The sequence below is a fragment of the Mesocricetus auratus genome, unplaced genomic scaffold (assembly GCF_017639785.1).
Source record: "Mesocricetus auratus isolate SY011 unplaced genomic scaffold, BCM_Maur_2.0 Super-Scaffold_100028, whole genome shotgun sequence".
Lineage (NCBI taxonomy): Eukaryota > Metazoa > Chordata > Mammalia > Rodentia > Cricetidae > Mesocricetus > Mesocricetus auratus.
In genome coordinates this window covers 7,551,612-7,572,707 of record NW_024429209.1, presented here as the reverse complement: position 1 = coordinate 7,572,707, position 21,096 = coordinate 7,551,612, and the positions used below count along the sequence as shown (strand labels likewise).

Here is a 21,096-nt window from a genome sequence, read left to right as displayed (position 1 = left end):
TCTGTAAATTAAAGGTGATAATAAAAATGGTCTGTTCTCAGAGAAAAGTAGAGGAGGCCCTATCACCTGTACGGCCCACAAGCATTAGTACCTTTCCACCCTCTCCTAGGGGTTATGACAACTTGCAGGACTGAATAAACAGTGAATGCTCTGAGGTGTGATGCCTTTGACCTTCCCATTTAAAATACACATCAAATCTGCTTCTAGTTCATTTAAGGACACACTATTCTGGGAATGAAGCAGGGAGTGAACTTTGTTGCAATGTGTTCCCTGCCCTTTTATGTGATGAGTCCTGTGGTCCTTAGTCTTCAGAGAGCTGCTAAGCCCCTCTTTGAGTGGTCAGGGGTGACTAGTGTGGACAGGCAGGGAAAGTTATGAGGTACTGGTGTATATGACAGGACAGACAACAGCATCCAGGCAGTGTGGGCATATATACAAAAATAAATTATTTATTCATCTTTCTCAGATAATGTATGTCCCCTGTGGAAATATTAAGCCCAGTGACAGTCAGGGTGAGGGAGACCAAGAACTTTAGAATTCCCAAGCATAGCATCTTCCTATGGTCCCCTAGCATCCAGTCTAGTGAATCCTAAGGCCAAAGGGACTACTACTTCCCAACAGTGTTGCCTGTGAACCAAGCCTTCAATCACAATGTGCCCTTGGAGAATATTCTACCAACACAAATTCACTCCCCTTTACATTGCATCGTTTAGAATATTTTCACCTACATGTACCAGAAAAACAACTTAAGTTGGCCTAAAACTCGTGAAAAAGGAGGAGGTATATGCTCCAATTAGAAACAGAAATATTCTGATAGGGGATATATCTCACTTGGTAAAGTGCTTGCTATGCAAGCATGAAGACTTGAGTTGAATCCCCAAAACTCACATAAAAATGCTGGCTACAGCAGTGCATACTTAACAATCTCACCTCTGGGGATGTAGAGAGAGCAGATCCCTGGGGCTCACTGGACAGTCAGCCTAATCCAACAGGTAGGCTCTAAATCAATGAGGGGCCCTATCTCAAAAATCAAGGTGGGTCTCTGTCCTCCACGAACACCAGCACACACACAAACAGATAAATGTACACGAACACGTATACACTCACACACTGCTGCACATACACACCCTAAAATAAAAAAGAAATAGGAATATCCTCACTTTAAAACTATAATAAACTATTCTGATTTTGTAGTCTGGTATTCTGGCTCTCCCTCGATGACATCCAACAGCCAGTTACCACAGTTGGTGGCCTCCACCTTAGCTTCTTTCACTCAAGCACAAGAGGACCAAGAGGCATGAAGGGTGTGTGTAAACCGTAACTGCTGCTAGCAAGACGTCAAGATCAGCTGGCCCCACTAGCTGGAGAAGACTTGGCACCCCAGGGTCCTGTGACTTGGGCAGGAGAGGGCATGTGGGGAGCCGTAGGCAGACAAGGCTTGTGTACCCAGCTCAGAGAATAAGAGCCTTGTGTTGGAGAAAAGCTGGGTTGAATGAGAATGACGATCGAGTAACTGGCTAAAGCTTAGGCTAAGAAGGGGATGGGGAGGCAAAAGGAGAATGTAGAAGGCAGAGCGAGCAAAACCAGACTCGGGCAAAGAGCTGCAGCCTGGAGTATCCCTGGCCTGAGACCTGGGCTGCCTAAAGCACTAGCTAGTTTCACAGAGTAGCCCTTCCAGCTCCAACAGAGAACGCCAGCTCTTGGCAAAACTCGAGCCAGGGTCCATGCTCTGGAAGGCATGGGACCATGCTCATTTGGGGTGATGTAGAAAGCTCCCCTATCTCCAAAGCATCCCTCCCTTCTTTCCTTGATTCGGTGTTTTGTTTCGTACTGTCCCTGCAGAGGTCTTCCACTGAACAGTGACTACTGGGTCTGTTATAAGGATCTCAGTTGCCACACTCTAAAAGCAGCAAGAAGAAAAGAACTGTAGGGCTCCCTGGGGGCATGGTGAGCCCCAGCTGAGAACTCAACAATGTCCCAGGAACAATCCAGCTGAGGCAGATGTGTGCTGTGGAGTGGAGCAGCAGGCGACATTCTCCCACTGCTGTGGGTTTTGGAGCTGCACAATATGCTTGATTGAAAGTTTCCTTCAGAAGCTTAATCTTCCCAACATTTAAGAATTAAATCAATAATGTCCCCATTTCGGGTTCTCTGTGATTATGTCTTTTGTGTCCTGTTTACTATTTAAGAACAAATGTTCTAAAAATTACAACCTATGTCATCTGTGCCCAATCCCCCCCACTTAAAAAAATCAAGGAAAAGAGAAAGAAGTGAAAAAAATTAAAATTAGGTAAGTCCCTACTACGTGCAGCCATGTTCTTGAGGTCACCCTCACAAATATAAAAGGAAGCTACTGCTGTTAACTTTCCTCTTATAAATAAGGAGCATTAAGCTCAGAGGTGTGAAAAGACACCTATGGGGTCACACAAAAGAGGAACCTGGAGAGGCTGACAATACACTCAGTGGTAGCTCACTTGCCAGGCATGTGTAAGTAATGCCCTGGCTTTAACAACCAGCTCAATAACAACAAAGCAGAGTCCTGGATTAGAACCCTCTGGTATTTGGGGTTCCAAACCCATCATTCCCTCTGGTTCTTGTTAATGTCTCCCACTCAGCCCCTCCACTCCCCTCCACCCCCCACACCCCACTCCTGGTAATGTACCACCCAAAGCTAAGAATCCTTCATCTAACAGACAGGTCTCTTGCATTGAAGCATGCTTACACCAAGTTCTTCCTGTCTACCTGGTGGGGACCCTCAGGTGGTTCTGGACCTCTGTATAGCCCAGGGGATAGGAGGAGGCACCCCAGCTTTTCTACCAGCAGAAAAATCTCCTGAGAGGCAGGATTTTGATGTACAGAGTCCCCAACTTGGGACCAGGAATGTTGAAGCTGAAACAAGTTAAGTGTCCAGCTGTACGGCTTGGAGGCAGGGACCTCCCAATGTGTCTTTGCTTTGCTCTACCTGGTAGACCTTAGAGGAGATGCTTTACTTCAGCTAGAATTTCAACCAATCAAATGAGACCAATGTTTTTACCATGAGGGTGTGGCTGAACAGATGAGGGCTTTTACTAAAAAGTATATGCATTCTTGCCTGCTGTGTGTCCACAGACACCCTGACAATGTTCTATGATAGGACCATAGGTTAGCTAAGAAAGAAGAAGGACACAGTGTTCTATGACTCAGGTTAGGTTTTCCTTACACAAAGGCATGCTTTTACATAGTCCAAGCTTAATATGGCCACAGACAGCCACACCAAAGATACGGTAGTGGAGGTAACATACCTCCTCAGTTTAGAATACATGGCACATACAACACAAGCACACATATGCATACTCCATAACCTGCTTTTACCTCTTGGGAACACAGAAAGCCTTCTATCAAAGGGCATAAAGAGACAGAGACCTGAGACCTCAGCTTGGAATCAGAATCAGAGGCACAAACTCACCTTGTTCTGGGGCTTGAAGTCATGAAGCACCCTCGCCATGCTCTGACCAGAATGCACCCAGTAAGAAACTGTGTATTGGTCCCTTGGTTTTGGTTGACCCCTGCTAACCAGGTTCAACCCATTGGGGCAGCCTAAACCCTTCCTTGACTAGCAGGTCCCAGCCCACCTCATCACACCAGAGACAGCTGCCAACACTGTGACTCCCATCCAGAAGGTGGCAAAGCTAATACCCCTTTCCTAAGAGCTTAATACAAGTTCTGAGCATGGAGAGAGGTAACCTGGCTTCTGAACCTACTGGGAAACCATAGGCAACATTCTCACTCCTTGTGTATTTAATCCTAATGCTCAAGAAGAAAGGCAAAGGCTGGGCGGTAGTGGCACCCGCCTTTAATCCCAGCACTCAGGAGACGGAGGCAGAGGCAGGTGGATCTCTGTGAGTTCAAGGCCGGGCTGGACCGACAGCCTCCAAAACACTACAGAGAAGCCCTGTTCTTGTAAAACCAAAAGAAAAAAGAAAAAAAAGAAAAAAAGAAAGAAAGAAAGAAAGAAAAAAAGAGGAAAGGCAAAAGGGAATAAAGCCCACCCTCAGAGACACACTTCCTCCAATAAGGTCACACCTACTCTCCAGCAAGGCCACACCGGCTAATAGTGTCACTCCCAATGAGCTTATGAGGGCCATTTCATTCAAACCACTATACATGGTAAAGGGGGGGGGTCACTGGGGTGAGCTTAAATCCAATATGGCCAGTGTACTTACAAGGAGAGGAGATTAGAACTCAGATATGCACACAGGGAACATGGCATGAGGATAAAGACTGGCGGTGGGGAGCTGTCTTCCAGGCCCAGAAGTATCCAGTCCTGACTACCACCTAATGCTGGACTTCTGGCCTCTAGAACTGTGGGGAAAGACATTTCTACTGTTTAAACCACCGTCTTGTCACAGCAGTCCTCAAAAACTGACATATGATGGTTTCAAGGTTGCATGCATGTCAAAATTATTACACAAGGTAACACATGAAGTTTATTGTATGACAGTTAGGCTGTTTCTGAAACTCACTCTTAGACCCAACAATGTAGCTCAGTTGACAGAGTCCTTGTCTAGCATGTAGCAAGCCCTGGGTTCAGTCCCTAGCACTGAGGAAACCAAGCATGACGTAGCATGCCTATAACACTAGCATTTGGGAGGCAAAGGCAGGGAGATCAGAAGTTCAAGTTCATTTTAGCTGTATATCCAATTTGAGGCTAGCCTAGGCTACATGAGACCCTGCCTCAAAAAAAGGGGAATATGAACACTGGTAGGATGGTGCTTGCTGTCAGACTGACAATCTAAGTCTAGTCTACAAGACACTTGAGATGGAAGGAGAGAACAGATTCCCTCAAATTATCCTCTGACTGCTACCTGCACATATCTACACACACACAATAATGAATGACCACTGTTAGGTTATTGTTTAGTCTCATCCCCTAGTTGTGTCCCAGCAGGAAGGACCGGATGCCAGAATATTCTATATTGAAGGAAAGGTGTGGCAGAGCCTCCTGAGACCCACGTACCTCAGCCTTGCTCTACATCTTTAGATGCTCTGGCCAGGTTCTTAAATCCTGCATACCCCATTGATCAAACTACAATACCTGAGAAGGCAAGACCAGCCTAAATGGTTTTTCAAGCTCCAGGGTGACTCTAGTATGTGTCCAAGGTTAAGAAGCCACAACTTCACTTCCTCTTCCAGGAAGTCTACCTTAGAAAAATAGACTTTCAAAGCACCTAGCTGAGTCTAGCCAGGCACAGTGGCATGCTCACCTGCACTGACTAGGAAATCTAATTGCCTTCAAGTTCTGTGCAGAGCCAGCTGAGATTTAATCATTTCACTCACATCAAAATATTTACTCCAAATAGTCATTACCACCTGGAAGGGGCTCGAAGGTAGCTGGGGAAGACCGGTGGTGAAGCAGCAGGGTACAGCACACCCTGTAAGGGAAGTGGGCTATTTGCAGAAGCTCCTGTCCCTTAGCCGATGCTCAACTGTTCCCCAAGAGATTTCTTGAGTTAAGTGTTTGCACTTTAATACACTAAGGCCTGAATTGTCTGATTCTGTCTGATGCAGGTGCTGGGGCTTAGGAACTTACAGTAGATGATTTGCATAAAGTGATTGGAATTTGCATCGAGTGGAAAATTTGCATGCAGTAAATAGCTAAAGGGAGGATAAAATGATGGCCCAGAAATGGCCTAAAATAATGTGCTAATTGTAGCACCAGTGTTATCTGAAAGCTTCTCTAAAAAGTGAAAAGCTGCCTTCAAAAAGAGAAGGCTACACAGCTGTTAGCGTCATGGCCCAGTCCTGTAAGTCTGGTAAGGCTAAGAGAGGTAGCACATGTCACCTCAAGAGCCTGAAATGGAAGATAACATTCATCCAGGACTTCAGATCCAGCCCGAGCAACATAGTAAGACCCAATCTCAAAAAAAAAAAAAAAAAGGCCAGAGGAGCAAGTGGTCAGCACCAGCTTGAGCTACATAGAGAGACTCTGTCTCAAAAAAGCAAGGGCTGGGGTGTAGTTCCATAGTGATTCAACCCATCCCTGGTGCTAATAAATAAACAGGTAAGTAATTAAATAAATGATAACACAGTATACAGAAGACAGCATTTCTGAAAAAAGGAAACTAAGAGACATAGGTGAAAAGGGAGCTCATATTTTATACCATATCTTCTCATACTATTTTAAAGTTACTTGAATTAGTTAATAAAATAATAAAATCACATAGCATCTAATACAAATAAATTATTAAATTGTAATAAATATTGCATTAAAATATTTATAATGCTTAATTTCATATGTGTTGAATTAAATTTTAATTAACAATTATTGAATATTATCACTATAGATTATGTTTTTGCAATGGATTAATATCAATTATTTCTCTGGGCTGACACGACATTCCCAGGGCTCCTACCTCTTGACTTTTTTAGGAGGCCCATCTCTCCAAAGAGAATGAAAAACAGAAAATCACAGAGACCAAGTTCCTCATTTTGGCCTTCTCTGGAAGCAACAGTTCTACCTGGACACATTCATGAGCCAGCACAGCCTAGGCTATGAGGCTCAACCTGAGGGGCTAGGAATGCAACAAGATTATTCTAGGAGATGGAATCCTGCCACTGGCCAGGAAGAAAGCTCCCAAACATTAATCCCTCAACAGTATCCCTGACTCCAGAGTTTGCCGTTGAATGTAACTGCCATTACTGCTGCTGTGTGTTCAGCCTCCTGGGGCTGATGCAGAGCACTTCCTCCTCAGCATGGTCACCTGCAGACAGGCATGACCAAGCACGTCAAATGCAATAGACTGTCCACATTCTAGCCTCTTGAACCCATAAGCAATATTTCACAGGGCAAAAGGAGTGTTGCAGATTAAGGGAAAGAATCACACAATCAGATTGCTGTGGGTTCTTGGTAGGCTCTCTGTGATCACAGCAAACCTGAGAAGAGGGATGAAGGAAGAATTGGAAGAGGAGGCCTGTACCAAAGGAAACAGCCACAGGCTTGAAGATGCTATCTGGATGATTTGGAAGATAGAAGGGCCACTTTTTCCAGGTGGTGAAAAAGATGAGACAATGTATTCTCCTGTATACCTTCTTGAGGAGATAGAAGCCATTACAATCTGAAGATTTGTCCTTTAATATTTGAAATTCCAACCTCCAAGCTAGTGGGGGATGTGGTAAGGCCTTGGAGGGGGATTAGATCATAAGGCTTTACCTGCATAAATGGCATGAGATATTTTTACAAAGAGACCAAAGGGAGCTGTTCACCCTTTCTACTGGGTGAGAACTCATTTAGAAGGCACCATTTTTGAAGTAAAGTGTAAGCCCTCATCAGACACCTGATCTACCGGCCTCTTGGCCTCATATTTCCTGATCCCTAAAACCATAAACATTAAATTTATGTTGCCTATTGTTAAGAGAAGCTTTTTCTTTGAGAGAAGCCTTCCCGCCAGCCTGGTTCTAGAGCCACATCAGTCCCAAATAAACACACAGGAGGCTATATTAATTATGAAGCTGTTGGCCTTGCTTGTTTCTTACTAGCTAGCTCTGACTTGAGTAATTACCCCATAATTGTTAATCTAAGTATGTCTCTTACCGGGGAAGTTTCTGGGCTTCCTACCCCATGGCGTTACATCTCGACTCTCTTGTATTTCTCCTTCCCAGAGTCCTCCTGGACTCCTAGTCCCACCTATCTATATTCCTATTGGCTCAACAGTGCTTTATTGACATAAGACTTCCCCAACAGCCTATAAATGGTCTATTCAAGGTCAAGAATGGAATTCCAGGGCTGGATAGATGGCTCAGCAGGTAAGGTCACTGACTGTTCATCCAGAGGACCCAGGTTCAATTCTCAGCACCCATATGGCAGCTCACAACTCTCTGTAACTCCAGTTCCAGGGGATTCATGCCCTCTTCTGATCTCTGAAGGCACCAGACATACATGTGTTTGCACAAACAAAACACCAAAACACTCATACACACATAATTAAAAAAAAAAAAAGGATGATCTCCTGGTCATACCTAAAGCTTGCTACCTTCTCCCATCGCCCCTTCTCCACTCCATCAGAAGCTGTACCCCAAAGCTGAGTACCAGTTCCCAGTGTGATTAAATGACCTGCTGGTCTATGGTGTGGTCCTTCCTGAAATATCTTTGAACAAACTAACTGTCGCTCACCAGTTCCAAGGATAGCCAGACCTGAATTAGAGAGCTAGCTTGGCCAGGATGTTCATAAAAAAACAGAGAGCTGCCCTACAAAGCCTTTCTGGCATTATTCAGACACAAGTCTGACCAACTTCTTAAGCTACCATTTCCCTGTGGTACACTTCATCACAAAGCATCCTTGAACACCTTCACATAGTATCTGATCTTCATGCAGAAATCTTTTTTTTCTAACATACTTCAAAATTAATAGTAACTATTTTGTTACATCAGGCACTGAGTTAGCATTTTCATTATGGTACCATATTTGATTATCACAAGAATCCTAGGAAGAAGAATTTGCAACACAGGACTCTGGATAGTCTTAACCAATTTATTTCTATCTCCTCTCATTGTAATTCTCAAGAATTGTGGGTCTGGGAATGTTTCTCAATGGTCCATGCTTATCTAGCACATAGGAGGCCCTGTGTTCAATCCAACATCCAGAGAGCTAGAAATGAAGCACACTCAGATCACAGCAGAACTGGCCTAGGAAATGGGGCCTGTGTTCAGCTTCTCCCAGCAAACCGGATATATTCCAATCACGCCAAAATAGTGTTGCCTTGGAATATAAAACCCAGAGTGGGCTAATTTGGGGGAGTCCCTAGTTTCAAATTAAATGAAGCATATGCAGCAGAGGTTCCATCTATCTTGAGCAGCTTTCCTGAACCTTGGGGGGGGGGCGTGCTGATAATGGCACTCTCTCTACACTGAGATAACAAACCCACACTTTATAAGTTGTATACATAGGTATTCTGTCTTCCTGAACTTAAACTGGCAATCAAGATACAGTTAGCCTCCCTCCCTCTCCCCCTCAGGTACTACAGATGGGGGTCACTGGAAGTCAAGGACCAAAGAGATAATGAGCGGTGGTATCTATTGTCTATTGTCTTAATTGCTACACACCTCCTACAGTTGCTGTATACATTACTTTCCTTGTTACTGTAACAAAATTCCTAACCAAGGTAACTTCAGTAGCTCACAGTGGGAGCCTGCAGTGGCTGGCCTCATTTTTTTTTTCATATCAAGAAGTAGAGAGAGATGAATGTGTTTGTTCCCCTGGGCTTTCCTGCCCTTGTTCCCCACTTTACTTAATGTGGACACACAAGTCACATTTAGGTTAGGTCTTCCCTCCCTAGTTAAATTTCTGTCAAAATATTCTTACAGACACTCCCAGAGGTGCATCTCCTAGGTGATTCCAAAATCCAGTCAAGTTAACACTGAGGATTAACCATAATATCCTGCAACAAAGAAGGGAATCAACAGAGTTAGAGGACTGTCTAATCCGAAGGCTTCATTGCTGTGGGTCCAAAGCAGGCATCAGGTATGTGGAGAGGCAGGTGTGGGAGCCTCAGGGCTATCATCCATCAGCAACAAGACATGGGGATGGCAACCAGAGCTGAGGTTGCCAGCAGCCAAAGTCTGGGCTTCAGCAGCCACATCCCATTTCCCCAAGATCATCACAGACTCTCTGCTCCCTTTCCTCTCAAGTCATCAATTCTGACCCTGGCATCCAGCCATCGGAGTGATTTGACAGCATTTTGAAGATTTCTATGTGAAACTAAATTTAGGCAGCCAGACAGATGAAAAACACCCCACTTTCCTGGAAGGTGTTTGCTTTGCCTCTCTTCTGTGAGATTAGAAATGTATTTCAAAGCTCCTGTGAAATTTAGAAACCAAAGTGTGGACGAGAGGAAGCGCTGGTCGGACAGATTTCTGTATTAAAAGCAATCATGGCTGCCCTGGTCAGTTTTACTGTTGCCATAGCAGAATGCCTACAATTTAAAGAGGAAATATTTATTTGGGGTCATTGTTTCAGAGGGTTCAATCCACAGTTTCTTTGGCCCATGTGCTCAGGCAGGGCTTCATAGCAGAGGCAGGATGTGATGAGGAATAGAAGCAGAGGTCACTGACAGGAAGGAGCCAGGGATAATATTTCCCCAAGGACCCGCTCTCCCTCTGTGATGTACCTCTTCCATCTGGATCCCACCTCATAAAGTTTCCAACATCTCCCAATAGTGCCACCAGCTAGAGACACCAACGTCTTAGGTTTCTATTGTGACAAAACACCATGACCAAAAGGAAAGAGGAGGAAAGGACTTATTTCACCTTAAAGCTTATAGTCCATCATCTAGGAGAGTCGGGGCAGGAAGTCAAGACATGAAGTAATGCAGAGGGCACGAAAGAAAGCTGTTTACTGGCTTGCTCCTCCTAGCTTGTTCAACCTGCTTTCTTATATCACCCAGGACCACCAAGCCCAGGGCCAACACCTCCCACCCCACCCCTCATGAGTCATCAATCAAGGAAATATCCCACAAGCTGCCTACAGGCCACTCTGGTGGGGACATTTTCTCAGTTGAGGAGGCTCCCTCTTCCCAAAAGCCTCTAGGTTGACATAAAACTAGGCAGCTCATCAATCTTATAATAGCCAAGCCTCTGGGAAGGGGAAAGGCAATACTCCATATCCAAATAGGAACAGCAAGATTTGGAGGATTTTTTAAAGAGTTATTTGTAATTTAAAAGATTATTTTATTTTACTTGTATGAAGGTTTTGCCTGTATTTATGTATGTAGACCATGTGCATGCCTGCTACCCTCAGAGGCCAGAAGATGGTGGTAGATCCCCTGGAACTGGAGTTACAGATAGTTACAAGTCACCATATGAGTGCTAGGGACCAAACACAGTCCTCTACCAAAGTAAAAGTATTCTGAACTGCTGGGCAATCTCTATATCCCTGAAATTGGAGGATTCAACCATGTTGGGCTAAGCAGAGGGCTCAGTGGTTAAAACACTTGCCCTGCAAGAGCTAGGGCCAGAATTCAGATCTCAGAAACTTATATGAATGCTAGGTGGGCATAGCAACCTACCTATAATTCCTGCCCGGGAAGGCAGAGACAGGGGACCCTCAGAGCAGGCTGGCCAGTAAGAGTGGCCATATTGGCAAGCTCCGGTTGTGACTGATCAACCCTGTCTCAGTTAATAAGGAAGAACAATCAAGGATGATCCCTGACATCAATGTCTGGTCTCCACATGCATGTGCACAAGTGTACATGCACACACACACTCATGCATGCATGCATGCAGTATGCCAGAAAAAAATGGAAAAGAAGATCATATTGAGGGAAGAGTCAAATTCCTAAAACACAAAAGCAGTCCACAAGTATTAAATGTACCCAAGGGTTTCTCTGGATCTCAGTTCCCATAACTATAACATCAACATAGTAACAATCTCTCTGACAACACTGACTTTGACAGCTTATGTTTCCACAGACCAGGAAAAGGTCAAAATTGCCCATTTTTAACCCAAAAACCATTTCACAAACTGAACAGAACCTAAGTGTTGGTTGGAGGACAGCCACACTTTCCTCCTCAAAACAGCAGTATATCTATTGAAAACTCAATTTTTTAATAGTTTAACTTCTATGCATTTTAGCTTTGGAGAATAATTTCAAGTCGGGAGATTCAATTTTTTTAATGTAAATTGGCTTAGACTTGGAAAGAACTGAGACTGGGTTCTGGGGAGTGGCCGCCAATCATAATGGCCTCATTTGCATATCAATGGCCTCTCACTTCATTTGCTGCCATGGCCACCCTCAGAGCTTAGGCTCCAGATATAATGGGAAGATGGAAGAAATGTTGGTTGCTCTTCTTTTTTATAATGTTTAAATATAGGAAGTGCTTTGAAATAAAAAGTTTCTTGTGAACTTTTGAAGTCAGACTGAGGAGATAAAATAGATCATTTTTTTCTTTATCAAACTCACTAAATCTCTAAGAGAATACAATACATTCTTTTTTACCTTAATTTTTCAATAATTTCTTTAACAGCTGTTTATGCATACATACCCTGTGGAATTCTCACTAAGCCTCTTGGGGACCATTTAATGGCTCCAAATATTTACTGACAGCTGACTTCAGTGCTAACTGTGCTGTGTGTGGGTGCAAAAGGAGGAACACTTAACAAAACCGTGAACAACAGCAGGAATGCAATGTATAGTGAGTAAAAGAATAGGGTGCTCTGAGCATGTGCAAGAGGCAGGATTCCCAGGGGGAAGGGCTAATGAGCGCAGCGTTGAAGAAAGACCACATGCCAAGAGTAGATGAACATGCCTCGTGCGCACATACATCTCAGGACATAAGAGTTGCTGTTGGTGTTTAAGAAACTGAAAGGGGAAGGCAGCAGTAGGGGGAGCAGCAATATTCGGAGTTACTGTAGGTAGGGGCCAGGAGCCTTGGTGGAGATTTGAACATTCTGAAAGAGCATAATATCCTATTCCGAGTATTGATTAACTGCCTAAGGAGACGGTTAAGTCTACATTTATATGATCCTTTGAAGGAGGATCCCATGTTGTTGCTGTTAGGTGAGAGAGGGTATGGGAGATGGAGGGAGGGAGAGAGGGAGGAGAGAGAGAGAGAGAGAGAGAGAGAGAGAGAGAGAGAGAGAGAGAGAGAGAGAGAGAGAGAGAGAAACAGTCCTTCAGATAGCAGCTTTATTAATACATCCACAGCAGTAAGGGGACTTTCTACATCTGAGAGTTTCATTCCTGTAATTCTAAATGAGCTATCTACTTTAAAGATTTATTTGAAGGAGTCTTGCATCACAAGGATGTTAGCATGTGCTACATGGTCAAGGTAGAGAAGCAGGGCATAAATGATTTAGGCTATGAAACAGGTTTCTCTGAGTAGGGCAGTGGGGTTTGGTAATGTGTGAATCATATTATGAGTTAGTGGTCAGGCTGTCAACAGGCTTACTTGGCTCTGGCTCTGCTTACAGCCCTCTCTGCCTGTAGAGGGAGAGGAGTCTAGATTCTCTAACAGCTGCCAGACAAGGACTTGAGTTAGGTGACTATGTTCCAATAGTGGCTTGGACTAAGCTACAGGAAGAGGAGGAGAAAACAAATGGATTTTATTGCTTATTCAGGTGGTCAAAAGAACAGGACCAAGTGCTAGACTGGCTAGCAGGAGGAGAAAGAGCAGCAAATTTTACCAATAACACCCAGGTTTTTGGATCACAGAACTGAATGGGCGACAGCTATTCATGGATACAGGAACCCCAACGAAAACCAGACTGAGTGGAAGATGGGATGGAGGCTTGGAAGCTCAGTGTTGAGCGTGTTGTATAGAAGGACAGTCTTTGAGATTTTGCTTTAAAGCTGTTAAATATCAGGGCACAGGGGAAGTGATGGTTCTGGATCCTAAATGTGTTCTCAAGCTTGTGTGTGTGTGTGTGTGTGTGTGTGCCTCTGTGTGTGTGTGTGCCTCTGTGTGTGTGTGCCTCTGTGTGTGTGTGCACCTTTGTGTGTGTTTGTGCCTCTGTGTGTCTGCCTGTGTGTGGGAGTATCTCTGTGTGTGTTTGTGCCTCTGTGTGTGTGTGTGTGTGTGTGTGTGTGTGTGTGTGTGAGTACATGCACACATGAGTGCCTATGCATATGAAAGTCAGAAGACAACATTGGGTGCCTTCCTTAAATGCTCTCCATTTTAGTTTTTGAGACAGTCTCTCAGTGAACCTAGAGCTCACTAATTAGGCTAAAACAGGAAGCCTTAAACACAGAGCTGAACTCAAGAAAGCCAGTAACAGAGAGGGAGGACTGATGACCAAAGGGATTAAGACTGGGCTGGTTTAATCCCCAGAAACAGCTGACCTGACAAAGGTTAACTCTTGAATCCCAGGCATCAGCCTGGGAATCCAGCATGGGACTGATCAAGATCCCCTGAATGTGGGTGTCAGTGAGGAGGCCTAGGTAATCTATTGAGCCTTGGGCAGTAGATCAGTACTCATCCCGAGTATACACACGGACTTTGAACTCTCATCCGACAATGTGAGATGAACTCTCACCCTGAACTCTTGGGGGAGGGTCTAGTCCCTGCCCTGGATGAAATGACAGACTATGGACACCCCCATGGAGGGCCTCACCCTCCCTAGGGAAATGAGGGGATAATGGGGGGGTTGGGGGGAGGGCATGGGAGGAGGGGAGGGAAGGGGAGAGGGACCTGGAACTGACTTGTGAAGCAACCTTGTTTCTAATCTAAATTTAAACTGAAAAATAAATTAAAAAAAAACAGGAAGCCTTAAGGATCCCCTTTGTCTCCACTTCCCCAGTGCTAGTATTACTTACAAGTGCACCATTGTGCCTGGCTGTTTGCATAAGGGCTAAAGAACAAACCCAAATCCCCTTCCTTCCTTTCTTTCTTTTTTTTTTTTTTTTTTTTTTGAAACAGGGTTCTTTGTGAAACTGTTCTGGCTATCCTGAAGCTCACCCTATAGACCAGGCTGACCTCGAACTCAAGGAGATTCGCCTGCCTCTGTCTCCTGAGTGCTGGAATTAAAGGTGTGCTCCACCAACACCCAGCCAAACCCCCATTCTTACACAGCAAGCAGTTTTCTGAATGAGACATCCCTTCAGCACCTCAATGTCTTCATTGCACAGATAAAAGATTACAAAAATATTTCTTTAAATAAAAATTGCTTAAATCTTCATCAAGAACCATAGTTATTTTTGGGGGGAGGGAGGGGTTGCTGCTTGGTAGAACAGTACTTGCCTAAAAAGTACACATCTCTGCATCCATTCTAGTATTGAAAAAACACAATCAGGAACCACAAGAGGTAGGCCTAGGACATCTGAATCAAAGTAACCCAACTTTAGGGTTATTGTCTCAGTTCCACGCCACCTTCGACAGTAGTGGTCTGTGTGTTCCAAGAGTTTAAAGAATCCACTGCAGTGTCACAATAGTCCCCATGTCAAAGGCTTTAGGAATTTGTACTTTTCTGCCCAAGGTCAGCTACACACAGTAAATATGCAATTGTGTAGGAGTGAGAAGTAGAGGAAAGTAATTTACATTTGTTGCCCAATATGTAGTTCTTCCCACATCAATTTAATAAGCCAAATTCTCACTGTAATCATACCCTATACTACTCCAATCAAATCAGAGTCTTCTAACTCTCCAACCCAAACAGGAGGGAAGTCAGGATTTCATGATCAGTGTAAAAAAATTACTGTATAATTGCAAATTAGAACCATAATCACCATGCTGGCCCCTGAGCCTTCTTCATCACCAGGCTGTGAACCAAAATGACTTCCTGTAAATGTATCTGCCAGAGAAGAGATCTAAAGAACTGACAGAGGGCTGCCTTGTGTACAGACTCAGCTGGGAGAATAGAATAAAGAATATTCGGGAGAAAATGAAGAAGGAAAAAAAACAGATATGTGTTGTGCAAACAGAGGTCCTAAAAGCACCAATATTCTTTCTGTAATGAGTTTGTTTTCAAATGTGGAAGTGACACGTGTACGTGGTTGGTTTCTTGGGGAAAGGGTTGCTTGTGTAATAAACATTCAATGGCTAAAAAAGGGAGAGGGTATATCATTGTAACAGGAGTGTCATTCAAACTGCTGCAAGAATGACACAGGCAGGGCAGTGGTGGCACACACCTTTAATCCCAGCACTCAGGAGGTAGAGGCAGGAGGATCTCTGTGAGTTAGAAGCCAGCCTGTTCTACAGAGCGAGTTCCAGGACAGCCAAGGCTATTACATGGAGAAATCCTGTCTCAATGCAAAACCCCAGACCAATGCAAAGAGATTCCAGCCACAACACTATACTAAGAGGATCCCAACCACTACCAAGCAGCAGCCAGGAAGTAGTCTCTCACCAGACTCCCAGATGGATTCCCCAGAAGTATTCACGATTCCTTAGGACTCCTTCCAAAAGTGCTGTAGGCACCAATCAGCATGCTTATATATCCCCTTTGGGCCTATATTCTTATTTTTGAAACGCAAGCTTATTCTGTAGAATTCTTTTCCTTATAATAAATATGTCTGCCTGCTATGGTCCGAATGTATTGCCCTGAAACTTGATGTGTTGGAAATTTAATCCCCAAATTCATATGTTGCTGAGATTTGGAAGGAAGGTCTTTGGGGAGGTAACTAGGATTAGAATCATGAAGGTAGATCCCTCAGAACACCTTTAGCAGCTTTATAAGAAGAGTTGGGGCAAGAAAAATGGTGGGGTGGGATAAGGGCACTTGCTGCAAATCAGAGGATGTGTGAAATGCTGAGCATGGCTGTACAGGCCTGAAACCCTGGTACCTGACTGGGAATAGTGGAGATAAAAAGATTGCTGGAGCTTCCTAGCCAACCAGTCTAGCCAAAAAAGTAAGAGACCCTGCCTTTAAAGATATAAGGCAGAGCACAACAGACAAGGATGCCAGGTGTCCTCCTGTAGCCTCTACACATCCAGATGGAGGCACGAGAGCTTATATGTATACAAATGCATATAACACACACACACACACACACACACACACACACACACACTCAAAACAGACCTGGGATACACTGCTTACTGCCTCCCCTGTGATAACCTCTACCATGCATACTACGATGCAGCAAGACCAGATGCTGAGCAGAAGCCAGCACCCTGCTCTAGAATTCCCCAACTTCCAGAACTGAGAGGCAATTAACCTTTCAGTCTTTATAAATTACTTATTCTCAGGTATTCTGCTATAGGAACTGAAGACGAAGTAAACATTTAAAGCATCTTTGTTTATCTATACATATAGAAATCCCTCGTTTTAGGCTTTAGCAATGCTGCTCAAATAGCCCATAAACATGTGTTGTTCCAGAACCATTCCTTGGAGAGTATAAGAGACCAATTTGCATGAGAATACATATCAACTCTGCCTCTATCCATCTAGTTAACTTCAGCTGATAGTTGTCTAAGTCGGTTGTTTTTGTTTGGGTCCTTGTTTTGCCAGTAAGACTGTCTTGGAAAAGTGTTTGCCTTACATGTTGTTACTTTTGTGACAGACTACCTGACAATGACAACTACAAGGAAGAAAGGTTTGTTTGGGCTTGTGGATTTAGAGGGATTTCAGTCCACCATAGTGGAGAAGGCATAGCAGAATGATGATGACAACAGGTGGCAGAACTTCACATGGCACAAACCAGGAAGCACAGAATACAAGTTGAACCCAGATTGCATGTAAGATCCAACGTCCTATCTCTAGTGACCTACTCCTGCCAGCCATGCCCTGCCTCCTAAAGACTCCACAGTCTTCTACATAGGGCTATAAGCCAGGGGCTAAATTCTCAAAACACGAGCCTGTGGAGGATAGTCAAAACTTAAAGCATACAATTTATCTCCTAGTAGACCAGTAATTCAGAGTAGATTGCTTAGAGCAGTACAGGCATAGACTAGCATCATAACCTATTTTACCAGTCAACTCTTGAGAAACATTTATGTTCCTACAATAATGTTTTTGTATGCACATATCTTTGTGCACCTAGGGGAGCATTTCTGTAGAGTGGATTCTTAGGAGTGAAATCAAGGGTTACACAAATCATTTTAAAAGCTAATCATAATGGTGACAGATATTCAGGACTAACTTCTAAGATATCACACACACAAACATACTCACACACACACTTGTCACATCATATTGAAAAAATTGAAGACTAAGCACAGATTCAAAATAAACTAACATTTGTAAAAAGTGACTGGGTATCAGTGGCTCAATGGTCTGGATGTAAGACCTTAGTACTATGGAATAATTCTTTTGTACACTCTGAAGATTTGTCACTGTGTTTGGTTTAATAAAGAAACTGACTGGTCAATAGCTGAACAGGATAAAATTAGGTGGGAAAGCCAAACTAAGAATGCTGGGAAGAAGGGCAGGATCAGAGGAGTCGCCAGCAGATGCAAGATGGGCAAGCTGTACTAAGAAAAAGTACCAAGCTAAAGGCAAAGCATAGGTAAGATATGGGTTTAGTGAAAAATGTAAGAGTTAGCTAGTAACAAGCCTGAGCTATTGACTGAGCATTTGTAATTTATATTAAGTCTCCAAGTCAGTTATTTGGCTAGAGACTGCTTGTTATTTGGAAGCAAGTGGTCAGGACAGGAAAACTCCACTTACAAATGATGCCCATCATCTAGTGTAGATCCATATAAGACCTGAAAAAGATTTAAAAAGGTTCTAAACATACAAGAATGGAGCTAAACCTGGCTTCCCAGTCTCTAAAACCCACCTATAGGAATAGATGAAATAGCTGTCTCTCCTATCAGTATAACATGGAACATCCTAGGGTCCAGCCCACAGGAAATTTAAGTCTTGTTTTTGTGAACATTGTTAGGCATCCTGTGTAGATTTGTGGGGGAGACTCTGGATCCCACACACCTCTGGAGCTTGCTTTAAATTACTCCATGGAAGAAAAAAATTTCATTAGACAAGTATATCTTAAGAAAATGGATAATTCCTCTATAATGTAGAAGATTTCAGTGACAATGAACGCTTAGGAGAGAAAATAAAGAACAAAAAGGAATTGGGGCACATGAGGGGCTCAGAGGGTAGAGAAGAAAAGACTGGGGATGTGTCTCTGTGGTACAGTGCTAGCTTAGCATATACAAGGCTCTGGGTTTGAGCCTCAGTACCTTAAAAGACCAAAACCATAAAGATCAGGGATATGTACTTCGTAGACGGGTAATTTTTCAACAAAAGTTCAAAGTGCCAGGGAGGAGTAAGTAGAGCCCACACACACTTGAGATGGTTCCATGAGGGCTATAAAACATCCACTGGGTTTTGCAACCTGGAAGCCACAAGGACCTCAGTGAGTGTCACTTGAGAATAGCAGTGGCAAAAGACTGTGGTGTCTTGAGCTTTCAGGAAGTGAAGGGAGAAAGTGGAGCTATTGAAGGTGTATAGCCCAGACAGACTTCAGTGGGAAGGCAGAGAAGAAAGAGGAGAAAAGATGGCGGCTGACAAAGGAGCATGTGCCTGGAGAGGTAGGTCCTCAAGGCTACAAACAGCACATGTGGTATCACATGCAGCAACTGACGACAACGTGAGCACTGCACAGCATGGTTAAGGGGAAAGGTGTATTGTACATACGAGAGAGAGAACAACCAGAGGCATCTGCAAAGAGCCGAGAGTGGAGAGAGAAAGAAGTAGACTGGATATGGCCAGCAAACTGGACCTGGCCTTGAGAGCAACAGGAGCGGGGATGGGGACAGGGAGGGAGGGAGCAGAGGAGGGAGGAAACAGAGAGGGAAAGAGAGAGAGAGTGTGTGAGCATATTGAAAACAGCAGGGCAATAAAGAGAAAATTGTTGTGGGGAGGGAAGCCAGTGAGCTGGAGGGGAGGAGGGGAGAAGGGCTAGGATACTAGTTTGAAATGAGTAACAGGTACTTGTAATACTGAGAGAGCCTGGAATCCAACATGGGCTTTGGTATGCTAATAGGCACCACAGGTAGCCATTTGTCTCTTCTGCCAGTGATAAGGGAAAATGACTCCTTTGGGTAGAGGGGAACTGACTTCACAAGTCTCTGGGGAATGCTGGATTTTATGTTACCACCAGCAATTCTCCAGTTAGTCCAGGGCTGCCTTTTGGAGTTTGGGAGATCAAAGTTTCCTTTGGACCTGCCAGCAGGCACCTGTAATCCCAGCATGTGGGAGATGGAGGTAGGAAGGCTAGTAGTTTGAGATCATTTACAGCCAACACAGCAAATCTAAGGTCATGAGCACATGAAACCCTATCTCAAGAAAACCAGGAGGAAGGCCCACAAGACAGCTAAGCAGGTAAAGGCACCTGCCACCTGCCAACTACAGTTTGATCCCTGGGCCCCCTGTGGTTGAAGTTGGGAACCGACTCCTGCAAGTTCTCTGACTTCAACACACATTTGTCAGGCACCTTGGTGAACACCACACACACGCACATATGCACACACACACACCAAATAAACAATTTAAAATGGGGGGGGGGGAGAAGGGTGAGGAAGAGATGAAGAGGAAGCTGAAAAGAGAAAGGGGTATCTAGTTTTCTCTATCAGCCTTTACTGAATCGTGGCTCCCTGGATTTTACATAAATTATCCATGGTAATAGGACTCTGTGCCCATACTGTTTGCAAAATGTGTGCTTTGGGTATGATAATAACAATAGCCACCACTTATGGAGAGCACATTTATGCAAAGCTAAGGGCTTTACATAAATTATCTCATTGAATCCTCACAACAACCCTGCCAGGTAGACCTCATTATTTTCTTCAATTTGGAAATGATGAAACCTGAGACACAGACTGCTTAATTAGCCCACTCCAGGTCATCTAGCAAGTAAGTGACAGTGCCAAGAGTCAAAACCCAGGTTCATCCTGTCCAACACCTGTGCTCTTAACTATTAAAACTGGAGTCCCACAAGTCATCAGGATCATGAGGAAAGTTTTCAAAAATGCAAATCCCCTGTCCCACACAAGGCTTACTGACTTTTTTTTCCAAATGAAAACTGAAACCCAAAGTCTATAAGCTCCATGGGGCATTACTAAATTCGTAGAAGTATTCTCAGGGAAACTATTCGTTCCTTGAGGGATCTCTCACTGGTCATCACCCATGTTGGGATTCATCCGTTTAACTGATGATAAATAAGAAAGCTTAGAATGTTCCAGGGGAAGAAGCTTCCAAAGGCCTTAAGGAAACCTAGTAGGTGAGAATGGATGCCAGGCTGTATACTAAGCTAGTTCCCCAGGCAAGGCTTCTCTCCTTTGTGAGTAGCAACTGAAAATATCCCAGTTGCTGGCCTAGGCTCTACCTCGACTCTAATGTTAGGAATAAAGCCTAATGGGTTGGGACTACAGGTGGTAGGTCCCCAGTCACGTGGCGCTGTACACGTGGCTCACTGAAAGTCTTATTGAAGGTGAGGTAAGAAAATAAGGGAGGGAAAAAGAAGTAAAGAGACATGGAGACAGAGAAAGGACTAAAGAGAAGAGGGAGGGGAAAGAGACAGGAAACGTGCTGTCTACCCCTTCAGGGGAATGGGGGGGGGACACGGAAGTGGGTGGAGTCTTTCTTTTATAGGGCCAGGGTATGTACATCTGACATGCGCAGGTAGATGAGACGTGGGGCCGGTCTTACCTGATTACAACACTAACAATTATTCTAAGATTCT

At 44.1% G+C, this 21,096-nt stretch overlaps 1 long non-coding RNA gene across 1 annotated transcript in view; it reads right to left on the bottom strand.

Annotated features, from left to right (window-relative positions):
- Positions 1–21,096, bottom strand: part of LOC121134583 — a 151,411-nt gene that overhangs the window by 122,728 nt on the left and 7,587 nt on the right. The gene's annotated exons all lie outside the window — the stretch shown is intronic.